This window comes from Hordeum vulgare, chromosome 6H (assembly GCF_904849725.1).
Source record: "Hordeum vulgare subsp. vulgare chromosome 6H, MorexV3_pseudomolecules_assembly, whole genome shotgun sequence".
NCBI classification, from domain to species: Eukaryota; Viridiplantae; Streptophyta; class Magnoliopsida; order Poales; family Poaceae; genus Hordeum; species Hordeum vulgare.
Window position 1 is genome coordinate 266,748,418 of NC_058523.1, and position 19,588 is coordinate 266,768,005.

The 19,588-nt window shown below is 43.7% G+C and overlaps 1 long non-coding RNA gene across 1 annotated transcript; it reads left to right on the plus strand.

Moving 5' to 3' along the window:
* The first annotated feature begins 1,389 nt into the window (after nucleotides 1-1,389).
* On the plus strand, nucleotides 1,390-2,916 carry LOC123406021. The gene is made up of 4 exons (XR_006611998.1): nucleotides 1,390-1,849; nucleotides 1,934-2,075; nucleotides 2,236-2,506; nucleotides 2,600-2,916. It is a non-coding gene; the product is annotated as an uncharacterized LOC123406021 (long non-coding RNA).
* The last annotated feature ends 16,672 nt before the right edge of the window (nucleotides 2,917-19,588 follow it).

Below are 19,588 nucleotides of genomic sequence, written 5' to 3' on the forward strand. Positions count from 1 at the left end.
CCATGGTCAGGTCCTGGCCAAGGTAGGCATAACAAAATTTGCAATATACCCAATTTAAGCAGCATGGCTCTCCTGCAACCTTCACAAAACGTACATGCATGTCCTATGCCCAAATAAGGGTCACGCCAAGTCCACACACAAATTGAAAAAAACAAGTAGCCGTTTGAGATTGTAAATGTAATAGTAGCTCTTAGATGACGAAAGACAAAATCTAATAGTGACTAGAATGGACATCCCATCGTGTCTTTAATTTGGGGCTCTACTTAGCCTTTGTTTGTTTGGTATGAATTTATTTAGGTGGTCCACTCAAATTTCCGTCTAATCTCTAGAGAACTGACCAATACATAGTGAGTCTTTCCGTGTCCAATAAAAATTGTACACAATATAATTCATCCTCAACACGCAAAATTTAACATGCACAAATTTTTAATTTGGATTTCTCTAGTTTTAATTGTTTTTAAAGTGGATTTCTAAGATTTTTGATAAAATCATTTTTGGAATCCTTTGAAAATCCTTTCTTGAGAGGAATCGTTTGAAGTTTTTCCACCACAACTCTGGTTTGAAAAAAGTTTTTACCTAAGTTTCTTTTTCACTAAAATGTCTTGACTTGGAGGAGCCCTTCTATTTCTTCTCTTAACAAATTCTAAGAATTGAGTCCCCAAGCTTTTGCTAACTAACCCTACTTCAAGTATTCCTCCCCCTCTATCTTTATCTGATTTCTAACCCATGGCACTTCTCTAGCACCTTGACATCTATTAAAGTTGGTTTCTCAAAGATTTAGGGAGGATTTAGCCATTTTTCCTATTTTATTTTAACCAAAAGTATTTTTTGTAATCAATTTTGACCCCAAGATTTTTGCAAAGGGACTAACAGATTCTTTTGGTTTCTGATCCCCAAATTCCTATCCTTGGTAGACCTCAGTATCCTCAACTCATTTCACCAAAAATATTTTGGTTGCCAGTTTAAAATTTTCAAAATAGGTTTGACCCAAGTTTGACCATAATTCTTTGTTTTGTTAAAAACCTAACTTCAATATTTTTCAAAATTCTGAAAATTTACAAACAACCTGTAGGATCAATGAGAGGCCATCTCTCAAAATTTCAGCTTCAATTAAAATTTTCTCAGGTGGTTTTTATTCGATCGAGCACCTCGCGTGCACTCTACTAGTCAAGGTTCAGTAATTCAGTGTTCATCATTTCACATTCAGGTTTCAGAGTTTTTGCAGCGTCAATCTCAATAGTTCGACACGGGCATCTTGCCATTGTGTTTCTCCCTTATCCACAGCACCGCTCGTTCATTTGGCCCCTAGTGGGTGTTGGTGCCGAGCTGGCACGCGAGCCGCAAACCCCTCTGCGACGACAGAGTTGATTGGTGCGGCCGTCACAGCACCCCATCGAGAGCCAGCGCTTACCAGCAGTGTCCTTTCCCTGTGGATCCTATGTGTGCCCCCCCAACGCATGTTGCAGAGACCTCGGCGTGGCCTGAGCAGCTCAGGGCACGCTCCATGCAGCCGTCGTGGCCGCCGGCCACCGTTCCATCGAGCCACACCATCCCTGCTTAATTCTCTCGAGTCAATGCAAAAATGGAGCCCACGAGAGTGCAGTAGACCACCCCGACACCATAAGCCCATGCTAACCCCGACGTTCGTCATCATCGGCACCGGAGCTAACTCTGTCACGACAACAGCCTCGAGCTCCGATAAATAGGAGGCCCCCGAACAGCTTGGTGGCACAGATCCACTCCCACTCCTCTCAAAGCCCCGCCCACGCCACGAGAGAGCCTCGGGGAGGTCTTCTTCCCCAACTCCGTCCGCCTCGATCAGCTTCGGTTCCCGACAAAATTCCCACTGGTGAGTGGATGAACTCGCCCCTAGTTTAGCCAGTAGGCTTCTGCGAAGCATACCTCCCTGATTCGCGCCCCAATTTGATGGTAGGCATCCCCTCCAGCGAGATCAAGTCACGCCCGAGACTTTCGTCCGCCGGAGCAGTAGCCATCATCGATGTGGTGCTCACTGACGATCGGCTCCACCTGCCATCATCGATGTGGTGCTCACTGACTATCGGCTCCACAGAATGGTCCCTAATTTTATTTCTCTTATAGCTTTTAAACTACGAAATCTTTTCAAATGATTCATTTTGCAAAAGAAAATTCTAGATGTGTATTTTATTCTCGTATTTATTAAAAATGTTAAGCCTAGCCTTTAGCACTTACAATAGTATATGGTGTATGCCATAGATACCGACGAGGGAAACGTCGATGTCAACTTCATCGACCTTGATCCCGACTATGTGGAACCAGGCAAGCATGTTTGACTTTTTGACTTTTTGATGTGATGTTTGCTGAGTAACAAATTTAATTCTGCTGCATTAACTAACATATTGCATATTACATACATATAATACAATATGTGGCTATGATGACTTATATGGCTGTGAGAGGCCGTGGATAACCTAGTCACAGGGAACATGATAGGTTGTGGCCTCGTCATGCCAGATGCATGCTCGTGGTGAGATATAAATTGAATAACTCTAGTATCGACCTAGATCAAGTATTGTCATTGTGTCACCTTTATTATCATGCTGACATAGTTTTTTTAAAGGGAATGCGGGTTACACACAAAATAAAGCGATCGGGATGACGGTATCCATTGCCCTGGACTAAATGATGTCATCCGGTCAGGGGGCATGGGTGTTTTCGGTCTGGGACCGAGAGCGAGGGCATTCCCTTGTAGCGCACGGTATAAGTTTGATCCCTTGCTGGTCGAGGTTGGAGCCTCCCCATCTTATGATTTTTCCCTGGTGGCATAGTCCAGGTGAGACCAGTCTTCATGGGGTAAAAATGGGTGTGTGCTGGTTCTGAGTGTTTGCTTCTAAAATATCATATGCGTGGTTAGTCCTGGTGACTATTGGCACCAGTGGCCTATGGGTAAAGACTACAGCCTCTACAAAGTCAAAACTATTCGAGTAGTCGTGTCCACTGTCAAGGACGGCTGGTCGACAGGTCAAGTGATAGTCTTAGAGTCGGTCCCTGGAGCACAAGTTTGGTTTATAAGTAATGGTTATGAACATCTCGCGGTAATGTGCAAAGAAATTTTACTTGTTGGAAATGTGTCTACTCGGAATATACTGAAGGTTGGTTGTACCACCCTGATAATCCTTTTATTTACTTATGCCCTTTCTGTGGCGTCACTAAGATGCCCCACTGTGGCTTGTCATTTAATTATGCCCTCTCTGTGGTGTCGCTAAGATGCCCGACTATGGCTTGTTATTTACTTATGCCCTCTGTGTGGTGTCGCTAAGATGCCCGACTACGGCTTGTTATATTATTATGCCCTGTATGCAGTGTCGCTTAGACGCCCGACGGTGTTTATTTATTTTACCTGTTAACCTTCCGAGGCATCGCTTCAGACACTCGATCGATGCATTTTATTTTCTGGATGGATATTTCGGGAGGATTACCTCCCAACTTATATGCTCTAACTTAACTGTTGTTTATATCCTTATCATGATAACCATGACATTTAACCATGCATAATAATATTGCTGCATGCACCTCATCTTTTGTGCAAATTGTTTGGAGTACTTTTCGAAGTACTCACTGGCTTGCTGATGTGACCAAATGAAGGACAATACATGGATGAAGAGTTTGATAGCGAGTCTGACGTCTAGAGGAGTCTGGGTCAGTCTTGCAATCATGGAGTCAGTCGCTGTATTATACCACCCCTTCCGCCACCATGAATAAATCGTCAAGCTTCACTCTGAAGCTTGGCGAGTAGTAGTACTTATGCCATGTAACTTCACTCTAAAGTGATGTGCCCACTTTATTACAAGAAGTAGAGTTACCCCATGGCCACTGTAACATATCCATCCTTGTGAGACTATAGACACGTTGTAATAATTTGTAGAGCGACCGCCGCTCTACTATGTTTAATATTAAGTACTACTGGTTCCTGTATCAAGATGAGTCTATCAGTGGGAAATATTTTTCTACACTGGTGACATTCATGGCTAATGTCCAATAAATTATTTTATTTGGAAACCGGTCCTGATAACCTTGGTATCACAGCCAGGCTCACTGTAGGAAACCTTTAGGCACGATTGCTAACCGGATTAGTTGTGTTATTTTCATTTTTCTGCATATTGTAGATGCTTTTCTGTTAGTCAACATATATTCATGTTATAACTACATGTATATTTTTGTCTACTGTGTAGATGGCTGGCAACGGTTGTCCATCAGAGTTGTTCGCCAACGAGCGGGCGGGATTTTCGCGACTCCCCTCAGTCATTGCCACGATCGCGATTGGACCGACAACTCGCACCGAGTACACGTTCTACTGTCACAAGATCAGTGAGACCCTGACTATGCATTAGGCCTCGGTGCATTTTATTGGTGGGTGAGTTGAGACCCGTCGTCTTCACTTCGTCGGGAGAGCCATGCCTACGGAGAGACAGGCTATTCAGATGGTAGTCACGGAGGCGATTGCCCGTCTTAGGGACACCCTCCGAGTGATGAAGACTTGTCCTTATCACTACCTGCTGTGCCGCGTTCCGTACACCAATCACTATGCTTTTGCCTGCCCCAGAGGAGAGGAAGATGAGGCTATTGGGATGCTCGTGCGGTACCTCATGGCCTTTGAGTCATCCTTCGACAGCTTAGTGCATGACTTGGTGGCTGCTCTATGTAGGCCCTTACTCATCCCCATAGCACGACTGAGCTCCTCTGTCCTGCACCACCCCGGTCATGCCCCTCTTCCTTACCTTCTTGCACTCCGTCGGCCCAGCCAGTTCACCACGAGCTGCCTACCCTCGAGGAGTTCAATCATGTCATTGCTCTTGCCACATAAGAGCTTCCCCAACTGCTAGTCCAGTTCATGCTTTGGTGTCTCGCGTCGTCCGCCTAGAGCCTGTGCAGGAGGAAGTGGAGTCCCTAGCACCTCGTTTGGGACTGACCCTGGGCCAGCCAATCCAGGTCCCTTCCGAGTCCAACTAGAAATGGTGCAGCAGTATGTCAGTGCGCTTGTATGATATCTATGATATGTATGATTGTGTGCTCTTAGACTGGAGAGAAGTAATCATGTTGCATCACATAGGATCGGGATAAGTGCACTACCTTAAATAACATGTCAGGCATGCGTGATGTAAGATATGTACCGTGGTCCTTCTGCGAACACGACGGTTGTTTTATGAAAAATATTTCATGTGTTTCCCTTGGCTGAGAAATTTTTATTTTCCTCTTAAACTCAGATTTCTCTTTTTTTGCAACATTAATCCAACTTTGAAAAATGAGCCGTCCCTGGACACGCTTCATGCCAAGACTGCAGGGACAGAACCATTCTGCCGAGACACGTAATGATTTCACTCAAGGACAGTCAAGCCAACAAGAAAGCGACACATCATTTTCGCAAGTTTGTCGCCTATATGAGCAGAGCCAACAACAACATCAAGAAATGATGAGCCAACTCATGAATATGCGAAATCAGCACGGACCACACCCGCAACACTCCAGGCGATCTGAGTTACAGAAGACCCATTCGCCAACTTTCTCGCACACTGATAAGCCGATGGAAGCCGATGATTGGCTACGTGATATTGAGAGAAATCTTATTATTGTTGAATGTTCCGACCATGAGAAGGTACTCTACGCACCTCACTATCTAACTGGAGCCGGAGCCTCGTGGTGGGAAAATATCCTCCTCATGCATCCAAATGAGAATAACATGACATGGGTTGAGCTCAAAGAATGCTTTCGCGGGGCGCACTATAACAACCCAAGACCGATGCTCCAGAAGATTCTCCTTTTATTATGTTGCCGCTCTGTGATTAGATTGTTTGGCGCATTCATCATCGCATCATGTGCATCATCTGCATTGCATCGACACTCCGTTGTTGTTTGTTTTCAAAACTTGCATTCGTTATTAATTGTTGGTTCTTTCCGTTTTCGTCGTTGACTCTTTTGAGACCAACCACACACGCATGCGCTTGCGGCGTCATTAAAAATCTTGCTTTTAAAAGTGTGGATAAAACATTATCGGATTGGGTTGAAACATGGTGTGCGGTCTTATTTTAATGTAGGTAGGTTGCCTGCCAAATTTCATCGCAATCGGAGTTCGTTTGATACCCGAACGGTCGACCGTAGCGGCACCGTCATTGGTTTATCATCAGACGTTTTTTGGTGTTTAAAAATATTGTGCCCGGCCACAAACTTCCCTCTCTTCTTAGCCCACCACCACTCTACACAGCCCACCTAGCCTACCCCTCCGTGTCGGAACGTTCGATCAAGATCCGACGGCCCGAAAACGATGTAAAACCCCCTAACCTAGCCCCAAATTCGATAAATAGACCCTATTTCGGCTATCCCTAGCCCCGCCTCGAAATCCGAGCCCTCAAACCCTAGTCGCCGGCCTCCCACCACTCAGCTCCTCCTCCCTCCAGCCGATCCGGCCCGTGCAGCCTACATCTGGCCCTCCCAGGCCCGGATCCGCCGGTCGCCCCTGCTCTGTTCGAGCGCAGCCAAGGGGCGAAGGCTGAGCCATAGCTCCTGAGGTGCCCCGCTACCGGTCGTCGAGCCCTGCCAGATCTCGCGGCTCACGTCGGCACCAGTGCCCCGCCGCAGATCCCGCCACCATCCGGAGCCCAACCTGTCGGAAGTCGCCGCCCCGCCTCCCGTCGGTTCCCTCTCCGATTCGATCCAGATCGCGGAGTAGTGAGCCCCAGCGCCGCTGCGAGCGTTGACTCGACCGAGTGGGCCAGCCCAACTCGCTCCCTCCCCAGCCAGCGCCGCACCACTGGCCAAGTCGGCCAGCTCACCGAGCCTCCCTCCGCGGCCCAACCGCCCGCCGGCCCAGCTCCACCTCCTCCCTGAGCCGGCCCATGGCCACGTGTGGTGAGCCCCGTCTACTCCCCACCCCGTCGTGATTTATCTATATTGCTCCACCACTTCCGTCCCGTAACTGTGTTAATTCCCTACGAATTTAATTATTTTCACAACACATGCATATATTAAAAATGCCTATATCTGTTAAACTATGTGTTGGATCGAGATAATTTATATATGAAAAACGTGTAGAATTTTGTGTAGATTAATATTTTCTCACCTTCATGCATATTTAAAACTGTTTAACATGATGTTTGTGTAGATTTGCATGTTGTGATATTAAGTGTTTTATCACGTAGCTATTTAGGCGTGCATCCGAATAGATCAAACCTAGTAGGTAAAATGTTCATATTGTTTGCAACCCCTTGCCATGCATATTAGGAACATTCATCTTGATGTTTTCCATGTGGGTGGTATATATAATTAGTTAAGTCGGTTTATGTCATATTCTTGCATATATGTGGTGGCATTACTTTTATTTCAAACCCCACATATTATATATGTTTTCGGGGTAGAAAAATCCATAGAATTTATCTGTGCATTTAGTTTTATCTTTTGAGCAAGTTAGTGTGCATGATATTTTGCCATGTTACCCTCTTGTTTATTTGTGTGAATCAATTCGTGCTTGGTATGAATTACTTGTGAACATGAGATATGCCCTGGACATATATGTTAGTGTTTGGTATTTTTGGTTGCTATAGGAATCCATGTTTAGTTGTTGTTTTCTTATTGCCAACTTGCTAGAAAATAGTGATGTTTTGGAGACGCTGAAATATTTCTAAGTCTGAAATCTATAATATTTTGTTGATGTCTTGCCATGAGATTTGGTAGTGATCTACAACCCCTTTGGGGATGGTGAAATGGAGTTAGTTGTAGTGCTTAAAATTATCCAGCATGCTGTTAAGTTTCATGCCAATTGGTGCCCTGTAGCCTATAGTTTGACTGCTGCCAATATGCCATCTGGCTAACACTGCACCGTCAAAACTGTTATTTTCACTAAGTCTGACATTGTGTGCAACTTGCCATTTTGTGAGTTCATTTCCTAGTCATCCATGTTTCCATGCTAGTTGTATTTAGTAGGGTGTTGTTGTGCATCTTGACCACTACTGCCTCATGCCTCGTATGAGCATTTTAAAATCATGTAGGTATAAGTTTTGGTGTGTAGAAAATGTCATGTTGTTGTTTTTAACAGATTGTAGCTATTTGTTGTTGTGCTTGTAGTTGTTGAACCGCTGCTCCGTTGTGAACGTGTCATGTGTGAAACTTGCTTAGAATCTCATGTAGTTTCATAATACATTGCTGCCTTCATGGTTTGGAATGCTTGTGGTTGTCATTTGCATACATATTGCATTCATGTCATAATATCTTGTGATGTTCATATCTTTTGAACCGTAGCTCCGTTTGCAATGATCTATATATGTAAATCGACTAGTACGACGTGTAGAATCACGTGAACTACTTTATTATACTGCTTAACAAATATTAAAACATGTTAGTTCAGATCTTGACAAATTTCTAAATCAACATATGTGGTCATTTCAGAGACGCAATATGTTGTTTCCGACCTCATTTAAAATGCCTAGATATGTAGGTTAATTACGCTTCACCTCCTTCCATGTTTAACAAACTTTTATATTGCGTGTAACTAAATGGGAGTCAACTAAGTAATTCAATTGTGGAGTTTTGGCAATATACAACTTGTTGCATATTGAGCTTCACTTAATGTGTACTGTTTGATTGTTGTGAATTGTCATGTCGTGCCTTGCATAATTGAACCGGGCATGCATCAAATGTGTTGTGCGTCATATCGTACCTTTGTTGTGGTGTTACAGTGTGTTGATAGTTGTTTCAGGTTGTTTCTTCTCGATAGAATTCGGAACCGCTTCGGAGTGTGAGAATCCGTTCGACTACGTGGTTCGTCTGCTTCACGAAGTCATTCTTCTTCCAAGCGGGATCACAGGAAAGATGACCATTTCCCTAGATACCATTACTATCAATGCCATGCTAGTTGTCTTGTTTCTTTCGTTATGTCTCGCTGCCTACCACCTGTTAAATATCAGCCTCCCAACATTGCCATGAAAGCCTCATCTTGTCTTCAACCTAGCAAACCATTGTTTGGCCATGATACCGCTTGCTCAGCCTTTTGATAGCATAGCTAGTTGTAGGTGCAGTTGCTTCCATGTGAAACATGGGTTCCTTGTTATATTACCATATAATTGCTATTTAAATTAATGCACCTATATACTTGGTAAAAGGTGCAAGGATTCGCCTTCTAGCCTAGTGTTTTGTTCCACCTTTGTTGCCTTACTTTCGGCTACCGGTGTTATATTCCATAATTGAGCGCTCCTAACATGCTCGGGGTTGTTATGGGGATCCCCTTGATAATTTGTTTTAGTTTAAGACTGGTCTGGCAAGGCCCAACTTTCGTACAATTTTCCTAATAACTAATGATCCGCATAGGGAGTAATTAACCCGAGGATACTTAATCAACACCCGTGCCAGTGCTCCTCATGAATGTTAGTCCAAAAAGGGCAGACTACGGGGCCACCATGGGGCAACCTGAGGTTTGGTTTTACTCGTAGTGTGACCCATCCGGTCGTGTCCTAAGAACGAGATATGCGGCTCCTATCGGGTTCGTCGACATGTCTAGCGGCCTTGCTGGGCTTCTTTTACCTTTGACGAAATATCTTGTGCATCGGGATTCCGGTGATGCTTTGGTATATCTCAGAGTTGAGGTTTTCCACTAAGGAATCTGAGGAGATCCAGAGTTTCGTGATCGAGGCTTTCTACGCAGCTTGTGGCAATTTGTGATGGACTAGTTGGAGCACCCCTGCAGTGTTAATATTTCGGAAAGTCGTGCCCGCGGTTATGTGGCAAACTTGGAAACTTTGTTTTAACATCCGTTATAGAAAACTTGAAGTAAACTTAATTAAAACTTGCCAAATGTGCGCGTAACTGTGATTGTCTCTGTCGTGAGTTCCTTCTCAGACTGAGGACACGGTGGGGTTATGTTTGACGTAAGTAGGTGTTCAGGATCATTTACTTGATCATCGTTAGTTCACGTCCGTTATGCCTAGATCACCCCCCTTTTATTCTTGTACTCCTAAGTTATCCACCTCAAATAAATGCTTAGTCGCTTGCTGCAACTTCACCACTTTACCATACCTCACCCACAAAGCTTTGCTAGTCTTGATACCTTTGGAAATGAGATTGTTGAGTCCATGTGGCTCACAGATTACTACAACACCGGTTGTAGGTACAAGTAAAGTGATATTAAGACGTGAGAGCGATGATTATGCTATTTGGAGTTTCTTATTCTTCATCATCGATCTAGGATGGGTTCCAGACCGGCAGCCTGGGATAGCAAGGATGGACGTCGTTCCTTTATCGTTTGTCTTCATCCGTAGTCGGACCGTGCTCTTCTTCATGATGATTGTATGTGTTGTACTTAGGTGATATTGATGTAACTTGTGGAGAGTGTAAGCCAATTCCATATACTCATCTTTTTAGTACATGTACTTGTAACAATATCCATTCTTACAAAACGACGAGATGTGCTTCTATCCAGGACGAGGCACTCGCGCCAAAATAAGCATAGGATCGTATCTTGGGTATTACACGCACATTCCCAATAGCGTCATGAAAATTTAAAAAAGGGAGTTCAAGGACCTTAAGCAACAAAGTTCCATTGTAATGGAATACTTGGACCAATTTAGTCAACTATATCGTTATGCAAGTGAAGACTATAAGACACAAGAGAAGAAAATGGAGAAGTACCTTGATGGACACGCTGCGGCATTGAAGTGCCAACTGGTCATTCACACCTTTCAAGATTTCAAAAAACTTGTGTACAAGGTCAATATGCTCGAGGCCGAACGTCGCAGCCCGGACGACTTTCGCAAGCACCATCTTAATAACCCGACACAAACTCGCTACACCAGGCACAAGACTGAAGACACCAAGAGTTCAACCCGTAGTTCTCCAACGTCAACCAATCACACCAACACCCACTTTTATGCAAGGAACAAGGACTATAGTCCCCGCCCCGATGTTACCTATTTCGCCTGTGGAGAAGCCGTACACTACGCCCGATAGTGACCAAAGGCTAGAAATGGTACGACAAAGCCAAACAACTCCAGTAGTAACTCAGCACCAAAGTGCAGCAACTTCAATGGCAACAAGAACCACAAGAATGGCCATGTGAACCGTGTGGCCAAGGAGGATGCTATGAACGCGCTGGAAATAGTACTCGGTAAGTTCCATGTCAACAAAATTCCTGCCACGGTTTTGTTTGATTCTGTAGCTTCCCATTCGTTCATTTAGGAAAAGTTTGCCTTGAAACACAACTTCTCAATTCTCCCCTTGGAAAACTCAATGACCATCAAGTCCCCGGGAGTACACCAGGTTACACAAAAATATTGGAAGAACATTACCATTGAGATTAAGGGTTTGACATTTTGGGCAAATCTCCTCGTGATCGAGAGCAATAATTTGGTTGTTATTTTGGGAATGGATTGGTTAAATGCCAACAAGGGATTTATTGACTGTTTTAACCGGACTGTCACACTCACCCTTCATTATGGAAAAAGAGTAAAACTTGCAACCATGGAAAGGACCAAACCAACTCAAGCCCGACTGAATAAAATGGAAATCTCTAAGATGAATTTCCAAAAGACATCACGGTAGTTTGTGAATTTCTGAATGTGTTTCCTGAAGAACTACGAGGTATGCCACTAGACCGGGAGATAGAATTTGTTATTGAACTTGCACTCGGTACAACTCCCATATACAAGAAACCATACCGCATGGCACCTCCTAAATTGGTCGAGCTAAAGAAACAAATAAAGGAACTATTGGACAAAGGATATATCAGACCCAGTTCCTTGCCATGGGGATTGCCAATGATATTCGTCAAGAAAAGGGATGGAATGCTAAGACTATGCGTTTATTATCAAGCCCTCAACATGGTCACCATCAAGAACAAGTATCCTTTGCCCGGAATAAATGACTCATTCGACCATTTATCATAAGAAAAAGTATTCTCGAAGATTGATTTGGGGTCAAGGTATCATCTGTAGAAATATGCCCTAGAGGCAATGATAAAATAGTTATTATTATATTTCCCGTTTCAAGATAATCGTTTATTATCCATGCTATAATTGTATTGAATGAAAGCATAGATGCATGTGTGGATATATAGACAAAACAATGTCCCTAGTAAGCCTCTAGTTGACTAGCCAGTTGATCAAGGATGGTTATGGTTTTCTCACCATATGCAAGTGTTGTCACTTGATGACTGGATCACATCATTAGGAGAATGATGTGATGGACAAGACCCAAACTATAAATGTAGCATCTGATCGTGTCATTTTGTTGTTATTGTTTTCTACGTGTCAAGTATTCATTCCTATGACCATGAGATCATGTAACTCACTGACATCGGAGGAATACTGTGTGTGTATCAAATGTCACAAAGTTACTGGGTGACTATAAAGGTGCTCTACAGGTATCTCCAAATGTGTCCATTGAGTTAGTATGGATCAAGACTCGGATTTGTCACTCCGTGTGACGAAGAGGTATCTCGGGGCCCACTCAGTAATACAACATCACATATAAGCCTTGCAAGCAATGTGACTAAAGTGTTAGTCACGGGATCTTGTATTACGGAATGAGTAAAGAGACTTGCCGGTAACGAGATTGAAATAGGTATAGGGATACCGACGATCAAATCTCGGGCAAGTAACATACCGAAGGACAAAGGGAATGATATACGGGATTATATGAATCCTTGGCACACAGGTTCAACCGATAAGATCTTTTTAGAATATGTAGGATCCAATATGGACATCCAGGTACCGATGTTGGGAGTGTCTCAGGTCATGTCTGCATAGTTTCGAACCCGCAGGGTCTGCACACTTAAGGTTCGATGACATTTTGGTATAGTTGAGTTATAGGTGTTGGTGACCGAAGGTTTGTTCAGAGTCCCGGATGAGATCACAAACGTCACGGGGGTTTCCAGAATGGTCCGAAAACAAAGATTGATATATAGGATTGTTTCATTTGGCCTCCGGAAAGATTTCGGCATTCCGGCAGTGTACCGGGAGTGATGAATGGGTTCCGGGTTTTTACCAGGAGGGGGCCACCCAGCAGGGAAAGAACCTAATAGCCCATGGGTGGCGCACCAACCCTTGGTAGGCTGGTGAGGCCAGCCCAAGTGTGCTATTTCGGCTAAGAAGAAAAATCAAAGGAGAAAGAAGAAAAAGGAAAGAAGAAAAAAAAAGAGGAGGTGGGAAGGAAGGAAGGGACTCCTCCCTCCAAACCAACTTGGAGGAGGATCCCTCCTCCCTTCAGCCGGCGCCCCAAGGGCAAGCCCTGCCCCTTGGCTCCTCCTATATATACTTGAGGTTTAGGGCTTTTTGAGACACAACTTTGCCACGTGCAACCCTAAACCTCTACTTCGTAGTTCTTCCTCTAGATCGGTTTTCTGAGGAGCTCGGGTGGAACCCTGCAGGAATAGATCATCACCATCACCAACGCGCCGTCACGCTGCGGGAGAAGTCTTCTACTTCCCCGTCTCTCTTTCTGGATGAAGAAGGCGGAGATCGTCATTGAGTTGTACGTGTGCTGAACGCGGAGGTGTCCTCCGTTCGGTGCTATATCGAAACGGGTCGTGGGACGACGGTGATTTGAATCACGAAGCTGTTCCACTACATCAACCGCGTTTCTTAACGCTTCCCGCTTAGCAATCTACAAGGGTATGTGGATCTGATATCCCTATCGTAGATGAACATCACCATGATAGGTCTTCGTGTGCATATGAAATTTTTTGTTTTCCATGCAACGTTCCCCAAGAGTGGCATCATGAGCCAGGTTCATGCGTAGATGTAATCTCGAGTAGAACACAATTTTTTTTATGGGGGTTGATGTTTGATTTTCTGCCCTCCTTAGTATTTTCTTGATTTGGCGGTATTGTTCGATTGAAGCGGCCCGGACCAACATTACTCGTACACTTACGAGAGACCGGTTTCATCGACTAACATGCAACTTGTTGCATAAAGATGACTGGCGGGTGCCTATTTCTTTAACTTTAGCTGAATTGGATTTGACCGAGGCGGTCCTTGGAGAGAGGTTAAATAGAAATTTGCACATCTCCGTTGTGGTTTTGCGTAAGTAAGATGCAATCATACTAGATACCCATAGCAGCCACGTAAAACATGCAACAACAAATTAGAGGACGTCTAATTTTTTTACAGGGTATGCATGTGATGTGATATGGCCAAAGACATGATGTGATATATTTGATGTATGAGATGATCATGTTGTAATAGTTAAATATCGACTTGCACGTCGATGCTACGGCAACGGGCAGGAGCCATAGGGTTTTCTTTAAACTAACGTTTGTGTTTGCAGATGCGTTCACTATATTGCTAGGTTGTAGATATAGTAGTAATAACATAGATAGCACGACAACCTCGATGACGGCACGATGATGGAGATCCTGGTGTGTTGCCGGTGACGATGAAAATCATGTCGGTGCTTTGGCGATGGAGATCAAGAAGCACAAGATCATGGCCATATCATCTCACTTATGAACTGCATGTGATGTTAATCCTTTTCTGCACCTTATGTTGCTTAGAACGACGGTAGCATTATAAGGTGATCCCTCACTAAAATTTCAAGATAAAATTGTGTTCTCCCCGACTGTGCACCATTGCGACAGTTCATCGTTTCGAGACACCACGTGATGATCGGGTGTGATAGACTCAACGTTCACATACAACGGGTGCAAAACAGTTGCACACGCGGAACACTCGGGTTAAACTTGACGAGCCTAGCATGTGCGTACATGGCCTCGGAACACAAGAGACCGAAAGGTCGAGCCTGAATCGTATAGTTGATATGATTAACATAGAGATGTTTACCACTGAAACTGCACTCAACTCACGTGATGATCGGATATGAGTTAGTGAATTTGGATCACTCAAGTAGCTAGAGGGATGTCTATTTGAGTGGTAGTTTATTAGTAATTTGATTAGTTAAACTCTAATTGTCTTGAACATAGTTTAAGTCCACTTTGTAATATTTTATGTTGTAGATCAATGGCTCACGCAGTAGCAACCCTGAATTTCAATACGTTCCTAGAGAAAGCTAAGCTGAAAGATGATGGTAGCAACTTTGTAGACTCGGCTCGTATTCTAAGGCTCATCCTACAAGCTGGGGAAAATAATTATGTCCTTGATGCAGCGCTAGGAGATGAACCACCCGCTACGTATGATCAAGATGTTTTGGACGCTTGGCAAGCATGTAAGGAGGACTACTCAGTAGTTCAATGTGCAGTCTTATATGGCTTAGAACCGGGACTTCAACGATGCTTTGAACATCGTGGAGCATATGAGATGTTCCAGGAGTTGAAGTTTATATTTCAGAAAAATGCCCGGATCGAGAGGTATGAGACCTCCGATAAATTCTATGCTTGCAAAATGGAGGAGAATTCGTTTGTCAGTGAACATGTGCTCAAAATGTCCGAGTACTCAAACCGTCTAGCTGAGTTGGGGATTGAACTCCCGCAAGAGGCTATCACTGACAGAATTCTTCAACCACTACCACCTAGCTACAAGAGCTTTGTGTTGAACTATAACATGCAAGGGATGAATAAGTCACCCGGCGAGTTATTCGCGATGCTGAAAGTCGCAGAGTCAGAACTCCGGAAAGAACATCAAGTGTTGATGGTGAATAAGACCACTGGTTTCAAGAAAAGCGGCAAAGGCAAGAAGAGTAACTCCAAGAAGAGCAGAAGAGTTGTTGCTCCTCCGACGAAGAAACCCAAGATTGGACCTAAGCCGGAAAATGAGTGCTATTATTGCAAGGGGATGGGTCACTGGAAGCGCAACTGCCCCAAGTATTTGGCTGATAAGAAGGTGGCCAACGCCAAACCAGGTATATGTGATATACATGTTATTGATGTGTACCTAACCAACTCTAGTAGTCGTGTCTGCGTATTTTATAACTGTTTCGTTGCTCATATTTGCAACTCGAAGCAGGAACTCCAGAATACACGAAGGCTGGCAAAGGATGAAGTAACGATGCGCGTGGGAAATGGTTCCATGGTTGATGCAATCGCCGTCGGCACAGTATCACTTCAGTTACCATAAGGATTAGTTATGAACTTAAATAATTGTTATTTAGTACCTGCGTTAAGCATGAACATTATATCTGGATCTTGTTTATTGCGTGATGGTTACTCATTTAAGTCACAGAATAATGATTGTTCTATTTTTTTGAGTAATATCTTTTATGGTCATGCACCCAATGTGAGGGGTTTGTTCATATTGAATCTTGATTGTGATGACACACATATACATAACATTGAGAACAAAAGATGTAGAGTTAACAATGATAGCGCCACCTTTTTGTGGCACTGCCGCTTAGGTCATATTTGTGTAAAGTGCATAAAGAAACTCCATGCTGATGGGCTTTTGGAGTCACTTGATTTCAAATCACTTGACACGTGCGAACCATGCCTCATGGGCAAGATGACTAAGACTCCGTTCTCCGGAACAATGGAGCATGCAAGTGACTTGTTAGAGATCATACATACTGATGTGTGCGGTCCATTGAGTGTGGAGGCGTGCGACGGATATCGTTATTTTCTCACCTTCACTCATGATTTGAGTAGGTATGGATATATTTACTTGATGAAGCACAAGTGTGAAACGTTTGAAAAGTTCAAGCAATTTTAGAGTGTACTTGAAAATCATCGTAACAAGAAGATCAAGTTCCTACGATCTGATCGAGGGGGCGAATATCTGAGTTTCGAATTTGGTGCTCACTTAAGATAATGTGGAATCGTTTCACAGTTGACACCGCCTGGAACACCATAGCGTAATGGTGAGTCCGAACATCGTAATCGTACTTTGTTAGATATGGTGTGATCTATGATGTCTCTTACCGATTTGCCATTATCGTTTTGGGGTTATGCATTAGAGACAAATGCATTCACTTTAAATAGGGCACCATCAAAATCCGTTGAGACGACACCATATGAGCTATGGCATGGCAAGAGGCCAAAGTTGTCGTTTTTTAAAGTTTGGGGATGCGATGCTTATGTCAATAAGCTTCAGTCTGAAAAGCTGGAACCCAAAGCGGGAAAGTGCGTCTTCATAGGTTACCTAAAAGAGACAGTTGGGTACACCTTTGATCTCAGATCCGAGGGCAAAGTGTTTGTTGCTAAGAACGGAGCTTTTCTTGAGAAGTAGTTTCTCTCGAAAGAATTGAGTGGGAGGAAGATAGAACTTGATGAGGTTGTGGAACCTCTGCTCCCTCTAGATGGTGGCGCACGACACAGGGAAATCTCTATTGCGGAAACACCGGTTGAGGAGGAAGCTAATGATGATGATCATGAAGCTTCGAATCAAGTTACTATGGGACATCGCAGGTCGATAAGATCACGTACTGCTCCCGAGTGGTACGGGAATCCTGCCTTATCTATCATGTTATTAGACAACAATGAGCCTACGAATTATGAAGAAGCAATGGCGGGCCCGGATTCCAACAGATGGTTAGAGGCCATGAAGTCCGAGATAGGACCTTTGTATGAAAACAAAGTGTGGACTTTGGAAGTATTACCTGAAGGTTGCAAGGCTATTCAGAACAAATGGATCTTTAAGAAGAAGATGGACGCGGACGGTAATATGACTGTTTATAAAGCTCGACTTGTGGCAAAGGGTTTTTCACAAGTTCAAGGAGTTGACTACGATGAGACATTCTCACCGTTAGCGATGCTTAAGTCCGTTCGAATCATGTTAGCAATAGCTGCATTTTTTTATTATGAAATATGGCACATGGATGTCAAAATGGCGTTCCTTAATGGTTTTCTTAAGGAAGAGTTGTATACGATACAACCCAAAGGTTTTGTCGATCCAAAGAATGCTAACAAAGTATGCAAGCTCCAGCGATCCATTTATGGACTGGTGCAAGCATCTCGGAGTTGGAATAAGCGCTTTGATGAGGTGATCAAGGCATTTGGGTTTATACAAGTTGTTGGAGATTCTTGTATTTACAAGAAAGTGAGTGGGAGCTCTGTAGCGTTTCTAATATTATATGTGGATGACATATTGCTTATTGGAAACGATGTGGAGTTTTTAGAGAGCGTAAAGGATTACTTGAACAAATGTTTTTCAATGAAAGACCTAGGAGAAGCTGCTTACATGTTAGGCATTAATATCTATAGAGATAGATCGAGGCGCCTACTAGGACTTTCACAAAGCACATACCTTGATAAAGTTTTGAAGAAGTTCAAAATGGAGCAATCCAAGGAGGGGTTCTTGCCAGTGTTACAAGGTATAAAGTTGAGTAAGACTCAGTGTCCAATAACTGCAGAAGATAGAGAAAAGATGAATACCGTCCCCTATGCTTCAGCCATAGGGTATATCATGTATGCAATTTTGTGCACAAGACCGGAAGCCAGCCTGGCCATAAGTATGGCAGGCAGGTTTCAAAGTGATCCAGGAGTGGAGCACTGGGCGGCGGTCAAGAATATTCTAAAGTACCTGAAAAGTACTAAGGAAATGTTTCTTGTTTATGGAGGTGACGAAGAGCTCGTCTTAAAGGGTTACGTCGATGCAAGCTTTGACTCTGATCCGGATGACTCTAAGTCTCAAACCGGATACGTATTTATTCTCAATGGGGGTGCGGTAAGCTGGTGCATTTCCAAGCAAAGCATTGTAGCAGATTCTACATGTGAAGCGGAGTACATGGCTGCCTCGGAGGCGGCTAAGGAGGGTGTCTGGATGAAGCAGTTCGTGACGGATCTTGGAGTTGTGCCGAGCGCACTAAATCCAATAACTTTGTTCTGTGACAACACTCGTGCCATTGGTCTAGCCATGGAATGAAGGTTTCACAAGAAGACCAGACACATGAAATGACGCTTCAACCTCATCCGTGACTATGTCGAAGGAGAGGACGAAAATATTTGCAAAGTGCACACGGATCTGAATGTTGCAGATACGGTGACTAAACCTCTTCCACGAGCGAAGCATGATCAACACTAGAACTGTACGGGTGTTAGATTCATTCCAATGTAAATCGCATAGCGATGTGTGACTAGATTATTGACTCTAGTGCAAGTGGGAGACTGTTGGAAATATGCCCTAGAGGCAATGATAAAATAGTTATTATTATATTTCCCGTTTCAAGATAATCGTTTATTATCCATGCTATAATTGTATTGAATGAAAGCATAGATGCATGTGTGGATATATAGACAAAACAATGTCCCTAGTAAGCCTCTAGTTGACTAGCCAGTTGATCAAGGATGGTTATGGTTTTCTCACCATATGCAAGTGTTGTCACTTGATGACTGGATCACATCATTAGGAGAATGATGTGATGGACAAGACCCAAACTATTAATGTAGCATGTGATCGTGTCAATTTGTTGCATTTGTTTTCTGCATGTCAAGTATTCATTCCTATGACCATGAGATCATGTAACTCACTGACACTGGAGGAATACCTTGTGTGTATCAAACGTCGCAACGTTACTGGGTGACTATAAAGGTGCTCTACACGTATCTCCGAAGGTGTCCGTTGAGTTAGCATGGATCAAGACTGGGATTTGTCACTCCATGTGACGCAGAGGTATCTCGGGGCCCGCTCGGTAATAGAACATCACATATAAGCCTTGCAAGCAATGTGGCTAAAGTGTTAGTCACGGG